General features: G+C 37.6%; 1 pseudogene; it reads right to left on the bottom strand.

Moving 5' to 3' along the window:
* Positions 1-1,207: 1,207 nt before the first annotated feature.
* On the bottom strand, positions 1,208-1,705 carry LOC133762746 (retinitis pigmentosa 9 protein-like; annotated as a pseudogene).
* Between the last annotated feature and the right edge of the window lie 6,143 nt (positions 1,706-7,848).

Below are 7,848 nucleotides of genomic sequence, written 5' to 3'. Positions count from 1 at the left end.
TTTGTCAGTTATTTTAAAAAATATACTTCTCAATAATTTCTGATGCCCCCATAGAAAAGCAAACAAAATATAGATAATTCATAAAATAAATATAAATTGCTATTCAGCATTCAAGGAAAATTAATATCACAGGTGACAAATTACGAAAATTTTCATAACTGATTTTACCTTGTAAAATAATCGAAGAGTTGCTTATACATCAGTACAGAAGAGTAAACACTTACATCTCTTATAAAACATCAAATTCCCTAAAATATCGGGATGACATTCAGTCTGTACAAAATTCAATCCCACAATAAGGGTACACAGTACCCAGTAAGTACAGTACATTTCAACTGAACAAATAGTCATTGATGCAATATGGAAAATGAGAAACTACTTATGTGTTCAAACCATGGCACACACATTAGGTGGAACAAGATGCACCTTTTCAAATTGCTCTCAGTTTTCTAAAATATAATGCCTTTGGAAAAAATATCATCACAATTAATTTTTTTTTGACAGGCAGAGTTAGAGAGTGAGAGAAAGAGAGAAAGGTCTTCCTTCTTTGGTTCACTCCCCCAAAAATGGCCACCACAGCCGGTGCCCTGTGCTGATCCGAAGCCAGGAGCCAGGTGCTTCCTCCTGGTCTCCCATGTGGGTGCAGGGCCCAAGTACTTGGGCCATCCTCCACTGCCCTCCCGGACCACAGCAGAGAGCTGGACTGGAAGCGGAGCAACCAGGACTAGAACTGGCACCGCAACTGGGACTAGAACCTGGGGTACTGGCGCTGCAGGCAGAGGATTAGCCTAGTGAGCCACGGCGCTGGCCCCACAATTAATATTTCTGTGAAATAAAATTTGGAGCATGAAATTTTATGTCAAGAATGATCACAGGGGCCTGTGTCAGTATGTATAGGTAATAGATGTGCACTTGTTCATATTATGTAACTATTGCTGATTTTTTGCTTACTTTTCTATTTTTAAATATTTTGACATAAAAACTATAATCCTAAATAAAAAGTATTAAGAATAAATAAAAATAGTTCTAATGTTTGTAATAATAATCACTCTATTACAACACTATTATTTATGTAGTGCATTTTTAGTATAGTTTGTCATAATTCTAAGCGTTCTTCTATTTTTTTAAAAAAAACATCATGAACTTTAATTATCCTCAACAACAGAGCAAGGTTGCTACTGAAGTCCACGGGACTGGAGTCGCCCCATTATGGGGGCAGAATTTGTCCCAGAACCCAGAAGAGCTTCCTCAGTGCTTCAGCCTGCACCTTTTCTTTCTTCTTTTTCTTGTGTTTCTCTTGACATTCTGAGGAACTGGAGCTGCTCCCTTCTTCATCTGAGGTAGAATCCTCCAGTAACTTTTAACTGCTGTATCCTTTTCGTGTCTTTTATTCTCCCGAATGATGTCATACATGGGATCTTCATGTGCCCTTTGCAAGGCCAACATTGCATCACTTTGACGACTTTCCCCAGGGGCATCCAAAGTCCTTTAGTTGGCGCGTGAGCCAGAAACTCCCGGGCATGTTCTTTGCCCGATACATCTGGTATACAGTCTTCTGGCTTCGTCTCATCTTCCTTGATAAGCCCAGGAGGAGATTTTTCATAAAAGGACTCCAGGTGCTTGAGATGCAGCTCCTACTCCGGGGGCTCCCGAGGCCGCAGCGCGCCCCCGTTCCCGAGTCTTCACGCCCCAGGCCAGAGGACATTGCGGGCCCCGGGGCGTGGCCCTGGCGCAGGCGGCAGCCGCCGAGAGGGCACTTCCTCCGTTCTTGTATTTTAATTATTTCTCTATTCATTTGGATATTAGTGTTATATGTCATCCAAGATTACACGGGTAGGCATTGTGGCACACCTATATAAGCTGTCGTTCTGGAATGCCACGCTCCAACTGTAGTGCCTATTTGAGTTCTCGCTTTTCCACTTCTGAACCAGCTTACTCCCCATGCACCCTGAGGGGCAATGGATAATGGCCCAGTAATGGGGTTCCTGCTACCCAAATGGGAAACCCAGTGAAGATACGAAATCTTACCATTGCCCTGACCCAGCCCTGGCTGTTGTGGCATTTGAGGAGTGAACCAATGGATGGAAGATAAATCTCTCCATATGTATATGTATATGTATGTGCATATTATATGTATATGTATATGCATATGCATATGTATATGTATATATATATATATACTCATATCAGTAGATACGAGTCTGAGGTACAGAAAGCCTCCAGGTGTGAGACACAATGGAACAGAGCCAGCAGGAACCCTACAACACAATAAGTATATTTCTATATATACATGTATATGTATATATAGAATATATGTCTCTGTATATATAGATATATATTTATATATACATATATAGAATATATATAGAAATATATATGTATATATGTATGTATATTGGCTTTGATGTGTGTGTGCGTGTGTATGTGTGGTGGAGGGTGTATGTATGTCTGTCTTTCTAGGTCAGTTTGCCTTTCAAATGAAAATAAATAAAAATTTTGAATTATGTATTCTTGTGTATATGTGTGTCGATATATATATATACACGTATACATCATTAATTCTATCTATCTATCTATCTATCTATATATCTATAGCTATCTGACTGTCTATCTTCCCAGGATCCCATTTTGATTATTTGTATGCAGAGGAACATTGCTAAAACATTAATGAAGCCTAAGTTTCATAGTTCCCAAAGTTGCTTGAAAATTTCCAAGGGCGGTGATAGCAGTCATGTAGTATATTCATGTGGTCACATACATCAGTAAGATTTTCTCAGTGAAGAGATTCCATCATTACTTCAGAATATTATCTCTTTGTAGTCATATTTCCCCTCCATCACACTTGGATACAGACATTTTGGGGACTTGGCTAATTGGAAGTTGAGTTGGAGATCCATTTGGTTTGGGGCTATGGAATATTTAAGTGTTTTACAATTGCTTCCCTGCATAACCTCAGTAGATGTGAGTCTGAGGTACAGAAAGCCTCCAGGTGTGAGACACAATAGAACAGAGCCAGCAGGAACCCTACAGCACAAGTTATTCTGTGGCACATGGTACTGGAAGAATGCAGCTAACAGAGAAGAAACTAAACATGTAAAATATAGAGCCAGAATTTAGTTTGTCGCAAAGTCTTCCAAAACCTACAACATACTGAAAATAGAAATAAGATAAATTTTTTCCATTTTATGATAATGTTGAATTTTTAGACAACATTGCATAAGTTGTGAAGCTAGAATAAACTTCCTAAAGTATTAACTATCAGAACATTTTAATTCACCCAACCATGCTAGAGAAAAGATTGAATTATCTTTCTATCATATCCATGGAAAATGATGCGAAGAATTGTTATCATAAATCATGAAATAATGTGCTATAAAAGATCAGTATTTATATGCCTACACATATTTTCCCATATATTGTGATTTTTGTAGCATTGTAATATTTAATAGATTTTCAATTTACTTTGATTTCTCATTTCTCTTTATTTTCTATAAATATTACCATTGCACATAATTTCAAATCTAAAACTTTGAATTTTTTCATAAATAATACCCTCAAATGTATATAAGCTTGGAAACCAAACCTAGATTTATCTTTTGTTTGTATATATATATATATATATATATATACATATATATATTATACAAAAAGAAATAATAGGTATGGAAGTATATACATATATATCAAGTTTTTATGAGTGGTCACCTTTTTGAGATTATCATGGAATTAATTTGTAAAATAGAAAAGTTTCATTCTTTATTTCACATAATTACTTTTAAATCAAGCCCACAAATCATTCATTCCTAATTATCAATTAAGGTTTAGGAAAGTAACTATAACATATTATGTCTCTATGGATGGTTTATCTGTTCCCTTTCTTTCATACTAAGTATGATTAATATTTTCCTTTTCACTTTCTTTATATAAATAGAACTCTCACATTACATAATAAATATATGTTTGTTTGCCATTGCTTTTGTTCCTCTCTCCCTATGCTGCTTTTTAATTTGAATATAAATTGCGTTATTATTTGAAAGTCATTTCAGTACTTTTGTATTGTTTTCACAAGAAGTTGATATGGCCGGCGCCGCAGCTCACTAGGCTAATCCTCCGCCTTGCGGCGCCGGCACACCAGGTTCTAGTCCCGGTCGGGGCACCAATCCTGTCCCGGTTGCCCCTCTTCCAGGCCAGCTCTCTGCTGTGGCCAGGGAGTGCAGTGGAGGATGGCCCAAGTGTTTGGGCTCTGCACCCCATGGGAGACCAGGAGAAGCACCTGGCTCCTGCCATCGGATCAGCGCGGTGCGCTGGCCGCAGCACGCCTACCGCGGCGGCCATTGGAGGGTGAACCAATGGCAAAAGGAAGACATTTCTCTCTGTCTCTCTCTCTCTGTCCACTCTGCCTGTCAAAAATTAAAAAAAAAATGTTGATATGGAACTTCCCAGAGTAATACAAAAGAGATCAGTTCCATATCTTATTGATAAGATTAAGAATAAATCAATAAAATGACAAGTTCAGGTAGCTGTACAGAAAAAGGGCTATTGTACCCTGAATTATTATAGTTCAGAAATACAGGAGGCATATTGATTATTTCCTAAGTATCTTTGTGTGGGACCATGCTAGGGCTACTAATTTATTATACTGAAATCTCTAGGTGGCTACACTAACTTGCCAAATAAATAAAATCATGAATAGTTCTTCTATAGAATGCCCTGCAACCAAACATTTATATTCCATAAGGAAATCTTAGGGATTCTGCCAAAGGTCATCTCAAACTTATATCTTCATTATGTAAACCTTTAGTGACCAGACCTCTGGCATTGAGAAAGATTTCGGGATTACATTGTATTGTCTCCCAACCCTGTAGCGTTCCAGGAGCATTGATGCCTTTAGGAAGACCTGCAAACTTCACATAGTTCTTAATGTCTTTCAGTCCAAGATTGAGACTCTCAGGATTTGGAGGGAACCGTCCAAATTTCAGGTATCCAGACACCAGTCCAAAAATACTTTAAATAAAGTTCTGATGCAATCACCAAAAGAAAAGGAAACTGTGCTAAGTGGAAAGTTGAGTGCTGCAAAATCCTTTTCACATCTGTCATCTTTGGGTGTGAGGTTTCACAGGAAGTCATTTGTGCAGATCAGAAACTTCTAGAATGATGGCACTCCTTTCTTATCACTTCTTAGAGTTGCAGCACTGCAAAGTCCCTTCCAATCTGTTCCATACAACTGGCAAATAATAGTTTTAAGGTATTATATTTTTTCTTCACTAAGTTCCAGCTCTTAAATTCCAAGAAATGTGGTTAAACTCATTTATTATTTTATTCACTCAATTATTTAGGAACCATCTATTGAGGACCCTCTGATTTTTAGACATTGTATGGCTAGAAATTAGGCACGTTAAGGGTTTAATCCCTTAAGGAATGTAATGAGGAAGATAAATGTACAGACAACCCCAACAAAATAACCTACATTCAATAATGGAGAAATATGCAAGATGCTGGAGAAGCAAAAAGGAAACAGCACTGATTCTACTGGAGATGTTCCTACAGGAGAGAGGAACACTGGAGAGGCCAGCTCCAAGGATGTATCTATTTGCTGGCCACAAAGAAAGAATTTTACAATTTTACAAGCATTTAAACAATAGTTATGCAACTGTTTACCTTGAGCTATAAATGAGCTCATTGTTAATGAAGAACTCATTAAAGATCAAATATGTAATTAAAGATCAATAACCATGTGGCATCACAAGTAGCATTCATCAAAGAATAGATAGAACAAATATTTGGGGGAAGAGACTGTCTCTGCACACCAACACTCTATCTTGTAGGATCAAGTCTGTTATCTTTCTCTCCCCCATTTAAATTATAACTCTCATTATTCGGAGCTGCATAGTGCTTTATCTCTTCTTTTCATATAACATTTTTTTGAGATTTTCTTTATTTACTTGAGAGGTAGAGTTACAGACAGTGAGAGAGAGAGAGAGACAGAGAGAAAGGTCTTCCATTCACTGGTTCACTCCCCAAATGGCCACAATAGCTGAAGCTGAGCTGATTCGAAGCCTGGAGCTAGGAGCTTCATCTGGGTCTCCCATCTGGGAGCAGGAGCCCAATGACTTGGGCTATTTTCCACCGCATTCCCAGGCCATAGCAGAGAGCTAGGTCAGAAGAGGAGCAGCCAGGACTAGAACTAGTGCCCATATGGGATGCCAGTACCAAAGGCAGAGAATTAACATACTGTGCCACAGCACTGGCCTTATGACATTTACATTTATGCCTTAAATAAGTCATCCCTAAGACGTTTTGAAATTAAGTGCAATATCTGATATTTTTATCTTCTGAAACACCTTATCAGAGCCTTGCCCATAGTAGTGGTTAATAAATATTGATAGAATGAATAGTAAACCCATAAGATAATGCTGGAGTATAACTAATGCAACTCATTAGCTTTATAGTGTTTCTTTTTAACTATGAGAGGCTGGCTGAAGATGTAATGACAAGGTGAACAATGAAACAATCAAGAGGTGAGATAAGGAACAGATGGTAACCAGGAGACAAGATGTTCATGCTGAAAAGGATGACAGTCACAAGGAGAAAGATTCTACTTCATTGCTATGATTCCCTTGGAACAATGCCAAAACCAAGATTTCTGCTTTAAATTCAATGTGATATCAAGTCTCACTCAAAATGTATTGTGTGCATGTGTGCACAATTACTTGCAATGATCTTTAAAGAGTAGGCTCTTTGTCACTAGTCCCCAGGCGTGATGACAAAGAGAATATTAAAAGACTCACCTGGCCAAGATACAGGAGACAGTAGACAGACTGCAAAGATAGGGCAGGTAGTTAATCTTCTTCAAGGTAGTGCCGGTGACGACAGCTTTGTTCACCCAGCTCCCAGTCTCAAGACTGCTCTTGTGTGATTTACTATCTTACCTGATGGGAATCTATGTCTTGACATTGGATCACAAAGAAAGGAAGGCCTGGGTTACTAAAGTTTTAGTCAAATTTTATGCCAGAATTAAAATCTGGGGAAAATGTGGCTCATTATAGAAATGGCTCTATAAACATTTATTACAATATGAGGAAAAGAGAAACCAATAAACTGGCAATGAGCCTTATTATTACATAGTAATTGCTGTTTATCATCATTCAATAAGACTCTAGATGGATATCCCAGCCAGAAATTGCACTTACTGCAGAAAACTGTATTATACATATTGCCATGAATATGACACCTCAATTGTGCAAAACACTAAATGGTACCCAGGTAACTAGCAATGATACTACAGAATTATCAACTGGTTAAATGTTTCACATTCATTCTTTAATATGCCTTTATTTACTATGACATAACAAATATACTATTTATATACTGTTAATATTATATCAGCTTGCAGCCCAAGCTTCAATATTCATCATCTAAAATGCAGCTTATATAGTGGGTATGGTCACATTGTTTACTCCAAAGATGTAGATAAAAAGAAATGTATTTGTTGTATAGCAGACATTCTGGGTTTTTTTTCTTGGTACCTATTTCAACTTTGTCTTTCGTTTTAAATATAAAGTTAGAGGAATAACTGTGTGGGCCTTAATAAAGTGTATGTGTTAGGATGCAGAAAGGAGAAATGGTCTTGAGACTTACTCCAAGATACTGAGACCCAAACATAAGTTTTCCAGGTTCATCTAGAAAAAATGCATTCCCATTCTTGTGCAACTCTCTCTTCTCTTCAGCATCATAGTATATGGCGGTAAAGCCACAGGGGAACAGATAAACATGAAACCTAAAATGATCAAAAGGGACAACCAAAGGATCACCAAGAAACTGAAGTGAAATCAGTAAATTTTGTTGACT

This window comes from Lepus europaeus, chromosome 1 (genome assembly GCF_033115175.1).
Source record: "Lepus europaeus isolate LE1 chromosome 1, mLepTim1.pri, whole genome shotgun sequence".
Taxonomy (NCBI): domain Eukaryota; kingdom Metazoa; phylum Chordata; class Mammalia; order Lagomorpha; family Leporidae; genus Lepus; species Lepus europaeus.
Note: the sequence above shows the minus strand (reverse complement) of the source record. Positions and strands in the feature narration are given on the sequence as shown.